An 18,087-nucleotide genomic window follows, 5' to 3' on the forward strand; every position below is an offset into this window, starting at 1 on the left:
GAGGGAAGCTACCCCTTGAAACGGTACATTCTTCACTGACCGACGAGTACTGATAAAAAGAGCAAGGCAATTTGATAACAAGTTATAAAATAGTAAGAGAAACATTAGTTTCAAGCAATGTAAACTAAATTACTTTTCGTTTGATTAATAAGGCACTTGTTATACATTAACTTGTTAAAAAGAAAGTTAAACTCCATGGTTATAAGAGGCACATCGGGGTGTTTTTAGACCTACAACGCTAGAAATCGGGTTTTGATACCCGTGGTTGGCAGCCAATTTTGTATTTGTGTGTTTAATTACATACAAACACTTCAGGTCAATCGATGAAGTAACATAAAAACTTGGATCGCATTACCTTTTTTCTTTGAAAAATTTGGTTACAAATTTTACAGAGACTGTTGAAACAAATGATTTTATTACTAGTTAGGGACGTATACGGTTGTAGTTCTTTTGTTGTACATAGACAGAAAAATATTGAAAAAAAAGAGTAACATGGTTTAAAGGTTTCAAGTTTCTGATCTAGAAATTTGTATTATTTTGTAATTTGACATAATATGCGACTTGATAAGTCACACACACATATACATGATCTTATTATCAAACAAATAAGAAAACAAAGTTTCTTTTAATGATCACTAGTATAAAACACCCACGCTCCGCTGCGGGAGTTTGAGGCTCCTTTACGATTCACAGAGGCCTCAGTGTATCATTCAAACGTCTCCATTATCTTAATTACCATTATAATTACCCCAATTCTTTAATCGATTTGTTGGTTGTTACTTCTTGAACTTAATTCAATTCGACTCTTTTTAAAAAAGAAATAGTTTTATTTTCTTTATTTTTCCTCTATTTTTATTTTATTTTACGAATTATATTTTTCTTTCCTGTTGTTTGTTACCGTTTCCTAAGCTTAGCTAAGTTTAACTAACTTATTTTTTGATTCTCAGGTTTGTATTTTATCTTCCCATGTTTCTATTGGAAAACAGTACTTGGCCAAAAACCTGATGCAGTGAAAAAAATGAATTCTAGAAGATATCACTTTCCTATAGACCTTCAGGAATTAAAATTATGATGCTTGAGGACAAAAAATTGGCCATTTGTTTATTAAACCCCAAAAAACTAATATCTACATGCATATCCTAGAAGTCGCGAGCTCAATTCCGTATCACACCAAACATGCTCGCTCAGCTGTTGGGGCGTTATATAGTGACGATTAATCCCGCCATTCGTTGGTAAAAGAATAACTCAAGAGTTGGCGGTGAGTGGTGATGACTAGCTGCCTTCCCTCTAGTCTTACACTGCTAAATTGAGAACGGCTAGTGCAGATAGCCCTCGTGTAGTTTTGCACAAAATTAAACAAACAAACATCCTTAGTACTCTGGCGCATGTAGCTCTCATGTAGCTTTGCACAAAATTTAAAGGAAGTGAACAAACAAACCGTAGTATGCGCGTAAAGGTTTAGGTCTATAGTGTCTTCTTACCTTCCCTCTAGTCTTACACTGCTAAATTAGGGACGGCTAGCGTATATAGCCCTCGAGTAGCTTTGCGAGAAATTTAAAACAAACAAACAATGTGTGCTTTCTTATAGCAAAGCCACATCGGGCTATCTGCTGAGCCAACCGAGAGGAATCGAACCCCTGATTTTTACGTTGTCATTCCGTAGACTTATTGCTGTACTAGCGTGGGGGGATACAAACAAACAAACTAGTGTCTTTCCTTCTGGAGCAATGGAGGTCACACACACAGACAAGGTCTAAAATTATTATTGATTATGTAATTCATAAAAATGTCTCCTACGTATTTTAGTTTTACATACCTTTTGTTTTAAGATAATAAGTATACACATTATTAAAACATTTTAAAGCCTCACCACGTCTACTAGTGCTCTATCAGAAGGCGATGCATCTTGATATTAGCTTTATACGGTAGTTTCCATTAAAAAAAGATCCGTCATGTCACAAGCACATCATCGTTCCCTGTAGGCTTTCTGTAAACTGTTTAGCACACGAGGATGATAATTACACAGAAACTATTTTAAAAAACTGATTACACAGAAATCTAGTGACTTGAGCGATATGTCTTCAGATGTGTTTTTTTTTCTTATAGCAAAGCCACATCGGGCTATCTGCTGAGCTCACCGAGGGGAATCGAACCCCTTGATTTTAGCGTTGTAAATTCATAGACATACTGCTCTACTAGCGGGGAGCTATGTCTTTAGATTAAAATAACCTGTTTGTTATTCCTGTACATTTCGAGATAGCATATGATGATGAGGGGCAGCTGAGGTATAGATGCAACATCAATGGGTTTTCTCTCCATATATCGTCCCTAATTTAGAAGTGATGAAACAGAAATAAAGGCAGCTAGTTAATAACACCAACTGCAAGCTATTCAACTACTCTTTTCACGATATACTTATAAATTTCTTATGGCTGAAAGGGCGAGGATATTTGGAGGCAGGGATTCGAACCCGCGACCAACAATTTGTAAGTCAAGAGCCTTCACGATCAAGCTATGCCAGGCTTCAATCTGATTTAAGTTCGTCTCTAAAATATTCAAAATATATAAAGCATATATAACAATTCAAGTCTGAAAACAGGACTTTTGGAAAGTGCACCAGCATTTCCTCAGTAGGGATAGCATGGACGCCCCTATGAAAGCAATACAGAAGTCATCCGATTTTCTTTTCTACAGATCATCAGAAGCTAGATAGGAAAAGTTCTACCTCTAGTGCATATACCACTTTTCAACTATCTCGAACGTTCCAAGGTTGAACGCTGGCCTGTAATCAAAACAGCTACTTTCTGTTCATTCATCATGTCTCTCCAACAAACCTAGTACCTACATAGTTAGAGCAATAACTGGAATTTTATTATCATTTGAGAGAGGAAAAGTCTTCACGATCTCCGACTACTTATTCTATTGTTATTATTCTATGTAAAAGTTATAAAACTTCAGAATACTCTCTATAACCTAGTAACTCACGTGAGTCATCTCATAAAAACGTAAGAAGAAGTATCACGACGAAATGTATCGCTAAAATAAAAATCTATGCAAGTCTGGTTTTTAATCTAAATGTTTGTTTTTGGATTTTACGTAAACCTACACGAGGGCTATCTGCGCTAGCCGGCCCTAATTTAGCTGTGTAACACTAGAGGGAAGGCAAACTAGTCATCACCACCCACCACCAACTCTTAGGCTACTCTTTACCAACGAATGGTGGAAGTGACCGAATATTACAACGCCCCCACGGCTGAAAAAGTGAGCATGTTTGGTGTGACAGGGATTCGAAACCGCAACCCTCGGATTACGAGTCGAATGTCTTAACCACCTGACCATGCTGGGCCTGCAGTAGGCGTCTGTGATATGGTGACGATAAATTTCAAGAAGTTACAGCACGCAACCCACTTCTTTCAAAATAACTGTTTCAACACATGGTTGGTCTACATGACTGCCCACGTGATTTCTTTGTACTCGATTAAAGAGTTTGTAGATTTAATATATGTAAATTTAAATATAGTATATATATCTTCATAAAATTTGGCAGTATTACACTTACTGTTTAACGTCTTTTTTGTGTATTAAAATCACATTTTTAGTGAAGTTTTTCTAATAAATTAAACTGAAGATTTATTTATCCATAAATACATTGAGTATTTGTTTTGAATGGTCTATGTGTAAAGTGATTTTAATTTTTAAATTAGAAATACTTTTCCTTATCTCAAAACTTCCTTCGTGTAATGCCAAAGACCTCCTAAATACATTTCAATTTTCTCAGTAAACCTTGATTGTTTGTTATTTTCTCTTACCTAACTGGAAACTGGAATTGTAAATCTGACAGATCTCGTAACCAAAGAAAAAACGAAATAAATCTAAATTTTCCATTTTTATTTCTATAATGACTTCATATTGCAATATAAAATCAAATTATTTTATCCTAATTATCTCTATAGTTAGTTAAATTTTGTTTTATTGCCCTTATGAACCGTTACTAACTGCTACGTTATCGAATTACATTACTCACGAGGTAAACTAGAACAAACAGCTCGCGTGCATGCCTCGCGAAACATTTTTATTTTATTATTATTTATTTCACTTAATGTAATCTTAACTAATTTAAAAATATTCTTATTTTTTTTATTGGAACCTGTTTTATATAAAACTTGAAAAACAAGAAATAAACTGTCTGTCCAATCTTTTTTCTCGCTGTCAGTTGTGGAAGAGAGTTAACCTTAATTGTTGTACTACTTATAGAACTGCAATTAATAAATTTTATTTAATTAAATAATGCTCCAAACAATATAAACTAAAAACATACAAAAAATAGAGGAATTCCCTTACTTCTTAATTTCTGGCTTTCTAGCTCTACAACAATAGGTGTTACACATTTATCCAACCTAGTTGTTAACTTTCTCATGGAAACAATATTGGTACTCTGCGTGAAATTGACATTTAACCATTCAGAAAAAGACGTCATTTGAAAGATGAAAACCTTGAGTTTCTGATTGGTTATCGGTAATGTATAACTAAACGTAAGAGTGAACTGTTAAAGAATTACGAAAGAGAGAATGTGGCAGGTGAGGTCTGATTTTCTATTTAATAGCTCAGTCCCCAAACAAAGGTGAATACTATAATAACTGTGATTTATCTAAGCAATCATGATTTTAGAGAGAGTTATTTACGTTTAATTTCATACTTATTCAAGGGGCGGTAGACAAAATAGGGATGATGACATGCTAAGCGAAAATGTACCACGTGTGTCACAATAGGGGAACTGAAGATTTAAAAAAAAATATTTCCTTGTAGACGTAAGTACTTTAAACTTGTTTACTACTACAATATGGATTGTTAGCTAAGATTTTATACTATTCCAATTGGAATAACATAAACAAAATTTAATTAATTATTAATTCCCTTTATTTAGCGATATGCTTTCAAAATTTGTCAGATAATTTCTGAAACTTGTTTTAAAAAGTACAGGATGTTCGGAAAGTCACTGTGCAGTTTTGTCTGATAATAAATATATAAGTGCACAGTGACTTTCCGAACACCCTGTATAGCGGATTGACTGAAAGGAAAATATTAAATAATGTGGTCCGAACGTTTTATTCAGTGGACAAGTAAGTATTATTATGTCTAAATATTTTATTGAAACAGATTTTATATTTGTTAAAATTTTAAACTAGTTGTCTTATATAACACAGATGACAAAAATTACAGAGAGAGAGGGTTGAATATGTTATATTAAAATTATTTTTAATACACAAATTAACAAGTAAAGTGACAACTACAGTCGATATGATGTCGCAAGGGAACGATTTATATCAGAATTATATTTTGACATTGGCATTTTGTAGGCAATATAACTGATTGCTTTTGGGAAGGGTATGTATCAGTACCCTAAAATGTTGATACATTTAGATCGTAAAAATATCTTTGTGTGAGTAATTAAGAAATTTGATATGGATATGTTCCCTGTAATTAATGGTATTGAAAAACAAACATAAAAATGAATCAACGTAGGATACCGGGGCCATCCGGAAAGAGACCTGCAATAACTTGTAATTCAACCAGCCATGATAAGCGAATTGTGGCGTCTTGACCAGGTGGGAATATATAAACAACAAGCTCAGTAACAGAAGCTGTTAACGTGTTCCATGCAACAGTACACAAAATAACCAATAAAGATGTTCATCTGGAAAAGTGAAACGAGTCATGTGAACATTCACAAGTTGTTTCCATTACATATTTGTTCAACTGTTGCATATCTCATACAATTGGATAATGAAATAAGTATTCATTTTGATATAACGCACTCAACCTCTGTATATAAGTAAAATACTAATTTTCGTTTTTATTTCTGATAGGTAGCCATCAAATTATATGAATGTATACTTTCTAAAATTTTAAGCAAGACAGCTTAGCAAATCAAAGTAACTAATTAAATTATACTGCATTGTGATGTTAGTGACACCTTTTATAACTCATAAAACTACTTTTAATGAGTCTCACCGTATTTTAAGTACTAGTTTTCAATGATTTTTAGCTATCAAGGAGGCCCATTCTATACGATTCTTCCATTCTTAAAACTAATTACTCAGCTTAGTAAACAGTGTTTTGACATTAAACGCCTTCAGAATTTCTCTAAGCATGCTTCCTAAAACACGTTTTGTAGAAAAATGGCCAAATACATCACGGTTCTAATTCGATAACCAGCATTTTAAGAGCCTTGTAACAATAGACTTCAGAGGTTCTTTAATTTTGCAATTTACCAAAAGCATTCTATGTATTAAATAATGCATTTCCCAGTGAGACCGGTCGATGTCGATAATATACAGACAAAGTGTGGTAAAACGAAAATCGTATTAACATGGCCGTGGTTCCGAGTTAACATCAAACCATTCGAAAATAAAAATGAAATACGGAATAAAATTAATGTTACAGATATAATTTCTTAAGTCATGTATGCTTCTGATAAATTTTTAAACTGACTTTGTGTCTTTTAAGCCCCGTTCGAAACTCGTTTTATGATATTTATATACAAACAGAGTAGCTTCTATCTATGTAACATCACCTGATATTTTGAGATGAATGATTGTGATGTTCAATAGCACATAAACTGGCGAGAAAAAAAAAAGTTCAAAATGTTACCACAGTAAAAGGAGTGGCTCACAGATGAGTCCAAGGTCTAAAAACGCTAAAAATTGGATTCAGGTGCTCTCGGTGAGAAAAGAGAACACACATAATTCATTGCTTAGCTTTCTGCTTAAAGACAAATAGCAATTCAATTGGCTGATGATGGTTAGCATTCTGGGCTTCGTACTGAAGGTTCAAAGTCCGAAATCGTTATAAATATATTATGTTGAGGAGTTTTATAGGAAAGTGACGGACAATCCTGCTATTCCATACTATTCAATAGTAGTCGTGAAGGAAATGAGTGTTTCTGATTGGTTGTCTCTGATTAGCAATTCAGAATTAGCCTATGCCTGAATTTTGGGATTACTAACATGGCCTTTTGCTTCATATGTCGCACAATGCCACTTTCAGATTGAAACTATGAAATTGCACTTCAATGTTTCTAGTCCAAAGGAAAGGCAGTTAATAAGTGGGATTGGTTGATACAATGCAACGCCCAAACGACTGAAATAGCGATGATATTTGGTAATGGAATGTGAACTCGCAACTTGCAGGTTGTAATTTAAGTGCCCTAACCACCAGAATATGAGTCTGAATGAAATGCGTTATCGTAACAATAATTAAGAAATAAGGTCATCTACGTGCACTTCCTCAGAGACGAGAAATTAAGAATAACAAATATTTTTGTTTCTTACTTTTGAAGTTCGTATTTCATGTTGAGTTATAGCCTACAGAGGGCATAATTCTTCTCGTGATTCATGGAATGCGCACGTTTTACTGACATCACGATAGTATAAATTGCAAGGTAAAGCATCTCTTATATAACGTCATTTTAGTGCCTATTTACTGACTGACAGAGAACATTATTAATACCTTGTGGTGCGGGCGATTACAACTGGTGACCCCTCCAGGCAACCTTCGGACCCATTTCTAGTAAATTATCGTAATTAATGATTAAAAAAGAAAGTAAATTACATTAATAATGATTAAGAAATAAGGTAGATTATCGTAACAAAATTATTACGAAGTAAAGCAAACCAGTTTTAGTAATGTTAAGATAATTAGTCTTATCAACTATCTCGATAACAAATTTAGAAATATTTATTGGCATATGTCTTTATACTCTATTTTGAAGTCACCCAACTTTACGGCAATAAGTTTTGAACATAAAAAGTTGGGTGTCTTCGTAACAGAGCACAAGCATTTATTGTCATAAGTCCTTGTAATCTATTCTGAAAACACACATTTTTTTACGTTCAAAATTATTGCCGTAAAGGCAAGAAATCTATCGTTTTTTTATTATATTAACCAGAACCATTGCTTGTAAGCTTCAAAAGTAACCCTGCAATCACTACTGGTCCATACTAAGAAAATTCATTTGTTTCTACGTAACCCTATTTCTCTTATCTGATCGTAGAATAAAAATTAACATTATAAAAGGCCTGTTTACAGCATGCCACAATAATCTGTAATCAAAGTTTTGTTCCCATCATTCGTATGCAAGTTAAATCTAGTCTCATCATGATGGATCGATGTTATAGAACCAAGAATAAATTTTACGTGTAGCTGACTTGCTCACACACGAATTAAAACCAGGAATTATCCAAGTTAACTGCGCATAGAAATTACTCTTGGTTACACAAGTAACATTTCTTTTACGTTTATATTTCACGAAGTATTTTCCAAAGTAGTATATTCATTTCCAAATGTAAGTAGACTGTCTTAACTGGTTTGACATCAGTGTGATATCAGAGTGGAGTGTGTTATTAACTCCTACTAAAATTCAAGTATATAAAAAAGATATTCTGGCAGAAAATGGGAAATTAAGAGTCATTCAGAAATTGTACAAAAGTTAAATTTAATATGATAATCATCTTTTAGTTAACAAATCCTGTTAACTCCCATATTGACATATAACCTATTTTGGACATCGATAAGATTTTCGTTAAAAGTCATAAGACAATGGCTCGGAATTTTCGAGGGCTTTCATAACAATATTACATTACTTTTATAATTTTTTACAACTCAATTTAATTATTTATTCGACATTTGTAAATCATCCCGATAAAGATTATTTATTTCTTTAAATTAAATCATTAAAAATGTGTAAACAAGTTTTCTGATTAAACATACTTTATTTTTAATAATGATTTGTTTTGGAATTTCGCACAAAGCTACTCGAGGGCTATCTGTGCTAGCCGTCCCTAATTTAGCAGTGTAAGACTAGAGGGAAGGCAGCTAGTCATCACCACCCACCGCCAACTCTTGGGCTACTCTTTTACCAACGAATAGTGGGATTGACCGTCACATTATAACGCCCCCACGGCTGGGAGGGCGAGCATGTTTGGCGCGACCGGGATGCGAACCCGCGACCCTCAGATTACGAGTCGCATGCCTTAACACGCTTGGCCATGCCGGGCCAATACAATCGCAAGGAAGTCAATATAAACGACGTACTTGAAAGCACAAACGCTAAAAACGGATAATCTAAACTTTTGACACGTGTTTATGATCATATACAGGAATATTAATTGTCATATAGTTCCTGGTGCCAGAACTCTCCCTTCAAAATTGGTTCGATAGTAATTCTCACGCAGTTCTTGGTGCCAGAACTTTCCCCTCCCAGATTGGTTCGATAGTAGCTCTCACACAGTTCCTGGTGCCAGTACTCTCCCTCCAAGATTGGTTCGATAGTAACTCTCACACAGTTCCTGGTGACAGAACTCTCTCTCCAAAATTGGTTCGATATTAATTTTCACACACTTCTTGGTGCCAGAACTCTTCCTCTGATACTTGTGTTATCAATGAAAAAATTATAATTAATTTGCTTGTATTATCTAATTGACTTCTTTGGATAAGCATACTAAATACAAAACAATATGTGTAGTTTATCTACGTATGTGTGTCTGTACAGTAAACTTTTAAATGATCATTCATTTTGTATTACTAACTTCTTATGTTTTGTTTTTAGTTACTAGAATAAGATGCTTCTCTGTGTCAAGGTATAGTCACGCTATTTCTAACAAGCAACAACACCCACCATCTCGTTTCAGATATATTCTGTAAAATGTATTTTGAACTGAAGCCCTTGTACTTGAAGCAACCCAAGCACTCAGAGTGGCTAGACGTATCAGAACACACGGCTCTGATCCAATAGTCATATTTAGGGTAAAGATAACGAGAAACAAAAACACTATACGAATCTCACACAAACGTAATGTATTTATTTAACAGTTCCTATTTTGTGGTAAAGTGAAACATTGAGAAGAAAAATGTTGTTCCGTCCTTTTGTTTGTAAATCTTGCAGATGAAGGATTAGGTAATGAGAACAGATCTTCACTGTGAGTGACACACAAACAGTGCATAGTTTTCATGTACTAATCAAACACAAATATATATATTAGATAATTGATTTTGTTGTTTCTTTCAATAATAAAAATTTCGATTAACCAATTAATGCTAACCGCGATATTTATCTACCAGACCATTATAAATCTAGAGGAAAATGGAGTAAAAACAAACGCTTATTTTTTGTTGGTTATTGAGCATAAATAGATAGATTAAATTGAGAAAGTGTCGTGATGATAACATATTAAGGTATATGGCTCTAACTGACGAATATACGAATTCTATTTTTCATGAAATACAAAAAGTAGAATGTTCCATGCTAGGAGTTCCCCCCTCTTGCTTTGCACAATGGTCAACTTGTGAATCTGCATCTTTGGACTACTTCCCTCCTCGTTCGTTACGAATCAGTGTATCCCATTGTTAGCGGCGAATATATTTATCTCAAACAAATGCATCACCTGATGTTCCTTGTTCACTATCATAATAAATCTCGTGCCACCATGTCTTGCACTTTACAATCCAATATTCTACTGACATCCATAAGGTAAATAAGATGTATACCGATCTGTGGGGAGTGAAGTCAAACAATGCAATTTTGGTTTTGTTTGTTTTGAAATTCGCACAGAACTACACGAGGGCTATCTGTGTTAGCCGCGTAATTTTGCAGTGTAAGACTAGAGAGAGAACAGCTAGTCATTACCACCCAGCACCAACTCTTAGGCTACTCTTTTACCAACGAATAGTGGGATTGATCGTCATATTATAACGACCCCATGACTGAAAGGGCGAGCATGTTTGATGTTACAAGGATCCAAACCCGCGACTCTCAGATTACGAGTCAAGTGCCTTAACCACCTGGCCATTCCGTGTCCAAGGCAGTTTTTATTAACCCAAAACATAAATTTCCAAGCTTTTATTGTTTTACGGTTAACGGTCCACTAAAATTTCGCGTTGATGTGGCAATATTTAGATCTGTTTAGCTACAGTTTGTTTAGGCCACCCTTTTATAATAAATACTAAGATTGTATACATTATTATAAAATATTGGCTTTTGTCTTTAGGGTTATACAAAGAAAAAAAAAAGACGACATGAGGAGGTTTCTACATAATCAGCCATTGCTCTAGATTGTAGAGGACCAAGGTTGTAATAGCGTCGTATCTTCAATATCTTCTGCCAACTTTGAGAAAATAAATTATTCGGAATTATTTGATTCGATTTAGCACTTAGATGTAACTAAGTGCTGAACCTTAGCTTTATAATTAGTTAATAGACTGTAAGTTTCATCCCGTACAATTCTGTAAAATTGTTTCATATATGTTTGTTATCTCAGTTCCTTCTTATTCGAAAATACAAAGGTAAGAGATCCTTTTATGACTCAAACTCCTTACTTAGATAATAATCCTAAAACATAAGCAACAAATCCATCTACATTATTACATGGACTCTTTTTTATTCACGAAATAGTTAATAAAGTTGTATTTAATTATTAAAGTTTTCAGCCTACTCATTGCGTTTATATCGCTCAAGACAATTATCATTAAAAACAATATTTTTAGAAGTACCACTTCTGTATTGTTTTACTCCTTTAAGGCCAAGAATTTACTGCTTAATGTTTATTATATCAAACAGCAGATCAGGTTATGGATTTTCAGATTATTGTATTTGTTATTAAATTTATAAAATACTTTCTAAAAAATATTCTGTCCAGGCCAACCAACTCTGTTTCCAATCTTGGCAGGCTTTGTAAACAAGCATTACGTGCTGGTTGAATAATTAATTTTCCCAAAAACGAAAAACACGTACTTAATTAAAGTGTAGTCAACATATGGTTATTTTCTCAAGGAATTTCCAAACGTTTTATTTGTTTGCATTAAACTGTACGTGTTTAGCAAACCATAAAACTCTAATTTTATTATTGTTTACTAACTTTTATCTGTAATGTGCATGCGGATACGTTTTGGATGCACAAGCAATTTCCCTAATATCCTCATTATTTCAACTGATCCAAAAATGCATGTTTTTTAATCGATAGAAATAATAAAGTAGCTTTGACCATACGGTTGTGATATCTACCCATCTATACGCAATTTAATGTTACATTACTATTGTTCAAATTACAGATATTGATAAATGACCTTCCGTACTAACAATACCTACATACCAACTAGTGATAAATGACCTTCCGTACTGTCAATACGTACATACCAGCTAGTGATACATGACTTTCCATACCAACAGTACCTACATACCAGCTAGTGATAAAATTCTCCTAATACTTGATCTTTGAACCTTTTTAACTTTCAGATATATTTATGTATATATATATATTATAATAATAGTTTATTTGTGTCACCCCTTCTTAATTTTGTTGTCTTTCAATAACAAGTGCTCTCCTTTTTAATCTATTTTGCTATATTGATTTTCTACCACAGTTAACCGCCTTCAAGTGTTTTTCATATAGAAACCTTCTTTATCTCAATAAAACATTAATATTCGTTGTGTTCGAAGTGTCAAATTTCCTTTCTGCGCGAAATATATATTATATTTCCTATATATACCTAGTATGGAACAATATTAGACGAAAAAGGTTTAGCGGTAAGCTTGAGAGCTCATGACGTCAAAAACTGGGCCTCGATGCCAATGATGAGCACGGCATAGAAAACCCAGTTTATGGCTTTGCGCTTAACAACAAGCAAACAAACGAAAACGCTACCTTGTGAATTATTAAGATCCTTGTAAATCTTTTACAAGTTATAAAAGTCATCAAGCCGGATACGTGCTTTGAATAAAAACTTTGTTAAAACCCAAGCTTTCGAATTGATAACAGTCTTTCTTCCAAGATACGTTATGGTTTTAGCTATTTCATTAAAAAAATGAAAATTACAAAAGATAAGATGTACAAATACAATACCTTTGTGGCATCTGCTGTCATGGTTGTAAACTTATAAGATTATATGTGTCCCGCCCCGGCATGGCCAGATGGATAGGGCGTTCGACTCGTAATCTGTGGGTCGCGGGTTCGAATCCCTGTCACAACAAACATTCTCGCCATTTCAGCCGTGGGGGTATTATAATGTTACGGTCAATCCCACTATTCGTTGGTAAAAGAGTAGCCTAAGAGTTGGCGGTGGGTGGTGAAGACTAACTGCCTTCCCACTAGTCTTATACTGCAAAATTAGGAACGGCCAGTGAAGATAGCATTCGTGTAGCTTTGCGCGAAATTTAAAAGCAAACAAACCATTAAATGTTAGAAACACTCATCTAATTTTCATACATAAATATTCAAACATACCAACAATAGCAGATAGACTTATATAGTGCAATAATGTATTTCGATACAATTTGGATGAAAAATGAATCATTATGCGAACTAGATAGGTACCGGATACATAATGAAGATAGTTCCAAACATCTCTCCCTGATCAACATATATTTTAAACACAAAAATAAATTGAAATTAACATAAAATAACTAAATAAGATAATATTAAAAGGGAAGAGAAAAAAAAGGCCACCATGAAACTAGACTTCCTACTGGTAGGGCAAATTCATATCCACAAAAAATGTACGAAAATAGAACATGGACATTACCCTGAAAAGGGTCGGAATCAATTCAAACTACTCTGAACCTAAAGTAGTAGCTATACCAACTCATACTACATGACCATGAAAGTGAAGGAAGGAGGAAGAGGTCAAAGCGTACTTGACCCTCTAGTGTATTATACGATCACCCAAATTCCGAGAGAGAGAGAGATTATAAACGATTTTTGTTTTGTTTTTTTAGTTATGTAGTCTAAAAACAGCAATTGTTATGGTATAAACGACTTTTAGAAGCTGGCGAAGCATAATATAACAACAATATTTATCATAAAACACTATTAGGCCTATCATATTTTAACGCTATATTCCTAATCTAACCCCTTACAGATTTTCAAGAATTCGAATATTGTATAATAATAGTATTTCTACCATACTAAATGCGCCATATCTATTGTTGACAAATTAAAAAAATTGTAATAGTAAGACGAAAAAAAAAACGTTCTGAAGCTGAGAAGTGATGGCAGACATGAAACTGAATATGTCTAAATCTGTCTCAGTAATGTCACACTCACGACTCAAAAGAGTTTAATGCTAAACGAGAAATTTTATTATTCCTAGGTCTTAAAATTATTCTTTATAAATCATTGTTATCAAGCACGGTATCTCCATTTTAGAAGGTTGTGTCCATTGCGCTGTCGATGTAGAAATGGTATTTCAAATTAAGAACCATAGTACAAAGCAGTTTGACTGCAAAATTAAAGTAGCGCAACATATATCAGTGGTAAGAGCACCAACGTTCTCCTCGTGTAGATTTCTGTTTAACAAATAAACAAACAAAAGCTCTTGTGTTTGTTTTTGGAAGTTTGCGCAGAGCCTCGCGAGAGTTAACTGCGTTAGTCATCTCTAATTTAGCGATGGTAGACTAGTGAGAAGGGATTTAGTGAACACCGCTCACCGACAACTCTTGGGTTGCATTTTTTTAAACCAGTCAATAGTGAAATTGACCGTCACGTTATAAATACCTCACGACTGAAAGGGCGAGCTTATTCGGTGATGAAGGGAATTCAAACCCACGCCCAACCAATGAGAGCAGTCTTCTATTGATGAAACAATACAGTTGCGTAAATATACAAACGTGAACCAAACAGGACCATACCAACAACACTTGCACACCAGATAATGATAGATAATATTCCACACCAACAATACCTACCTACCAATGAACCTTGAATATTATAATTTAAACCTCAGATTGTCTTACTCCTTACATACGACTTTATAATAATACGAGATGTAGCACGTGTACTTACGCATCATGTTATCAAAGTAGTGATTCATGTGAAAAACAAACCGAGTATGTGAGACGATTTACATAGCAATGACACTACTGTAGTACCTGTTGTAGTGTCTTTGAGTTGAACACTAGGTAGTAAAGATACGTTGGACTAATCTGACGGGCCCGGAATGGCCAGGTGGTCTAGACACTCGATCCGTAATCTGAGTGTCGCGAGTTCGAATCCCTGCCACGCCAAACATGCTCGCCCTTTCAACGGTGGATGCGTTATAATATGACGGTCAATCCCACTATTCATTGTTAAAAGAGTAGCCAAAGAGTTGGCGGTGGGTAGTGATGACTAGCCGCCTTCCACCTTATGCTACTAAACTAGGGACGGCTAGCACAGATAGCCCTCGTGTAGCTTTGCGCGAAATTCAAAACAAACCAAACCAAACTAATTTGACGATTTATTTAAAATTCGTCGTTATTTCTGGCCCTTTAACATATAGTTAATCGTGCAAATATTTCTATGTATATTTATACAGATGCTTGTGTAAGGGTTTCTATGTAGATTTATTTACTTCCTTGTGCAAAGTTCTTACTTATATTTATGTAGTGACTTGTAATTTTTCGAACAAAGCATGTTATATGTAGAACAAAATGTTGAAAAGTCTGCTATTTCCTATAATACCCTAATCTACCTAATTTTCTACAGAATTACGTATGTAAAGACTCTTTTCTGTTGTGTTTCAAAGAACCTTGTAAAATTTATATGAATACCCAGAAATGTATTGACAAAAATGGCAAGACTATTCAAGTTAAATCTGTTTTGATAACTAGGTTCGTGAGGAAGAGATTAAACCGAGAAACGCAGTTAAGGAATTTTGTTATCAACATATTGAGGATACGTTTAACTGACAACTTAATTATATTTTACACAATGTATAACGTATAATGTGTTAAATACTCAGCTGTGTATAGCACTTCAATACACTAAGCTATGTATACAACGTACAAAAACTACCTGTCTTCTGTTAGCGTATCTCTACTATTATTTATCATTACAGGAAGGAGATAAGCCTACCTCTCTGACAAGCTGTACACGATCTAAACGTAAGACGCTGTTTACGTCTGCTTGCATACTGTAACCCTCTTAAAACAAGGTTGTCTCAAATGTATTGACGAAACAAAAACTTGTCACAGTGATTCCATAAAATCTCGCTGAACGTTGCTCGCGTGTTTGCAGTTAAAAATACATTTTTGTGGCAGTGGAATACTTTGTGTACCTTAGTATTAAGTTCTCTACATTCTATGGCATTATCTATCAATCTGATTTGGTCATCATCAGGTTCATCACAGATTATTCACTGAGGCCTGTTCATCGCTTGTACTACCTGCTTGAACTTTTATTACAGACATGTTACCGTAAAACTAGCAGATGGATTTTATTTATGATCTTAACTAAAGCTGTATTTAATTAATTAATATCGAAGCTTTTTTGTCATTTAAGTTTACGTTTTTCATTTCTTTCCTACGTTAATAATAATGCTGACTTAAACGTATTGATTCTGGCTGGCTTTGACATGTAATCTTCTCTGTATATACAACATCCTAGCTGAAGAACGTATACATACTCTATTTAATTCGAGTTTCTGCCTTGTCATATGCCAAAACTGTCATCAGAAGAAATGTCTTAGGACATAAAAATTATTCCCTTTGTATATAATTTAAAACAAACAAACTAGAACTCCCATAAAAAGAGCAAAACACAAAATAAAAAAGCGTAGATTTGCATGTATCCCCTCATAGACCCAACAAACCTTCATGCCAAAATTAATAATCTATGAACAGGATAGAAGTAGTGATAAACAAAACAAAACAAAACAATAAAACATTAATAAAATCCGCAAAATGCAAAATTGAAAATGTGTGTGTTTCCCCTTGGACCTAATGAATCTCCATACCAATTTTGATGAAGATCCATCTACACCCTGTAAAGTATTTATATGGATATACAATAGATAGTACTATTATATTTATCTAGATGGCGCCAGTGCATTAAATCAGCGTGTGATGTATCCTTACGTCACATCTGCACCTGTTCTCCGTGACGGGAAACGGAAAAATCGTGACCCCTATTGCAAATCTACATGCACACAAGATAAAAATTTCGCAAAATCTGGGGTTGCACATGGCATATTTAAAAAGTTTTTCCAGTATTATATAAGAGAGTTCCATTATAGTAAACGTAGAAAGAATAAGAAATTTGCAGTTTTTGATAAACTGGTCATTATAACTCGTAATGTACAGCAATTCGAACTGGATTTTATTTTATTGTGTCATTGCTACTTGAAGTACATGATTTTTTACGTCCAACACCGAGACCATCAGTGATACAGTGGTATGTCTGCGGACTTACACTTCTAGAAATCGAATTTCTACACCCTTAGTACACCTTAGTGTAGTATTGTACTTTATAACAGACGCAAAATAAACAAACCCCTTACCGAAAGATACGGAAGTTATTTTTTTAACCCCTGTGTTTCACAGCAATATTTTCAAAACTTCTGAATGGATTTGGACGAAAGTTGGTATACGTTCAGACTATGGCCAAACTTTTGGATGGGCAAGATCAAAGATCAAGGTCACGAAAAAAAACAACATTTCTTAATATCTGGATAGATTTTTGCCCAATAACTTAGCTGGTGAACCTTGGTGAACCAACGTTGGATTTAATTTTTCGCTGTCTTGCAAAAAATGGTCCGTGTCCGTTGTAAACAACAGACATACAAACACATTTTCGTATATTTTTGGAAGCCGAATACAATCACCACTGCCCCTCCAGTCGATACTGTCATTCGTATTATATGAAGTAAAAATGTGTAGTAATTTACTCTTTTAGAAACCACACCTCAAATTATTTAAAACCTGTTCGATGCTTGTTCATCAATAACAACTATCGAGTATAAAATATTGTCTATTGACTTTTCTTTTGTTGTTCCTCACGTTTTCGAAGATGCTGTATTCTATCATGGCTGAGATTTGACTTGTTGTAAGTCTCGTTCTGGTTAGCCTGGTACCCCGAGCTGATTCATATTCCTTTGTCTCCTAATGACATTTAGTATAAGTGATATGACTTTCCTAGAAATTTTAAACTTTGATCTGAACACATCTTTATTATCTGAGTGTATGAATATTTTCTGTAGAAAACAACTTCTGTGGCATCACAATACTTACGAACAACAAAAAATGTCAAAATTTCTTTCTGATACATTACATAATACTGA

The 18,087-nt window shown here is 34.2% G+C and overlaps 1 protein-coding gene across 1 annotated transcript in view; it reads left to right on the forward strand.

Annotated features, from left to right (window-relative positions):
• The first annotated feature begins 4,590 nt into the window (after positions 1-4,590).
• Positions 4,591-18,087, forward strand: part of LOC143222122 (soluble guanylate cyclase 88E-like) — a 77,470-nt gene continuing 63,973 nt past the window's right edge. Inside the window, exon 1 of the mRNA XM_076448112.1 lies at positions 4,591-4,808. The gene's annotated coding sequence lies outside the window, so the exon portion shown is untranslated. The remainder of the gene's footprint in view (positions 4,809-18,087) is intronic.

Source organism: Tachypleus tridentatus, chromosome 8 (assembly GCF_004210375.1).
Source record: "Tachypleus tridentatus isolate NWPU-2018 chromosome 8, ASM421037v1, whole genome shotgun sequence".
NCBI classification, from domain to species: domain Eukaryota; kingdom Metazoa; phylum Arthropoda; class Merostomata; order Xiphosura; family Limulidae; genus Tachypleus; species Tachypleus tridentatus.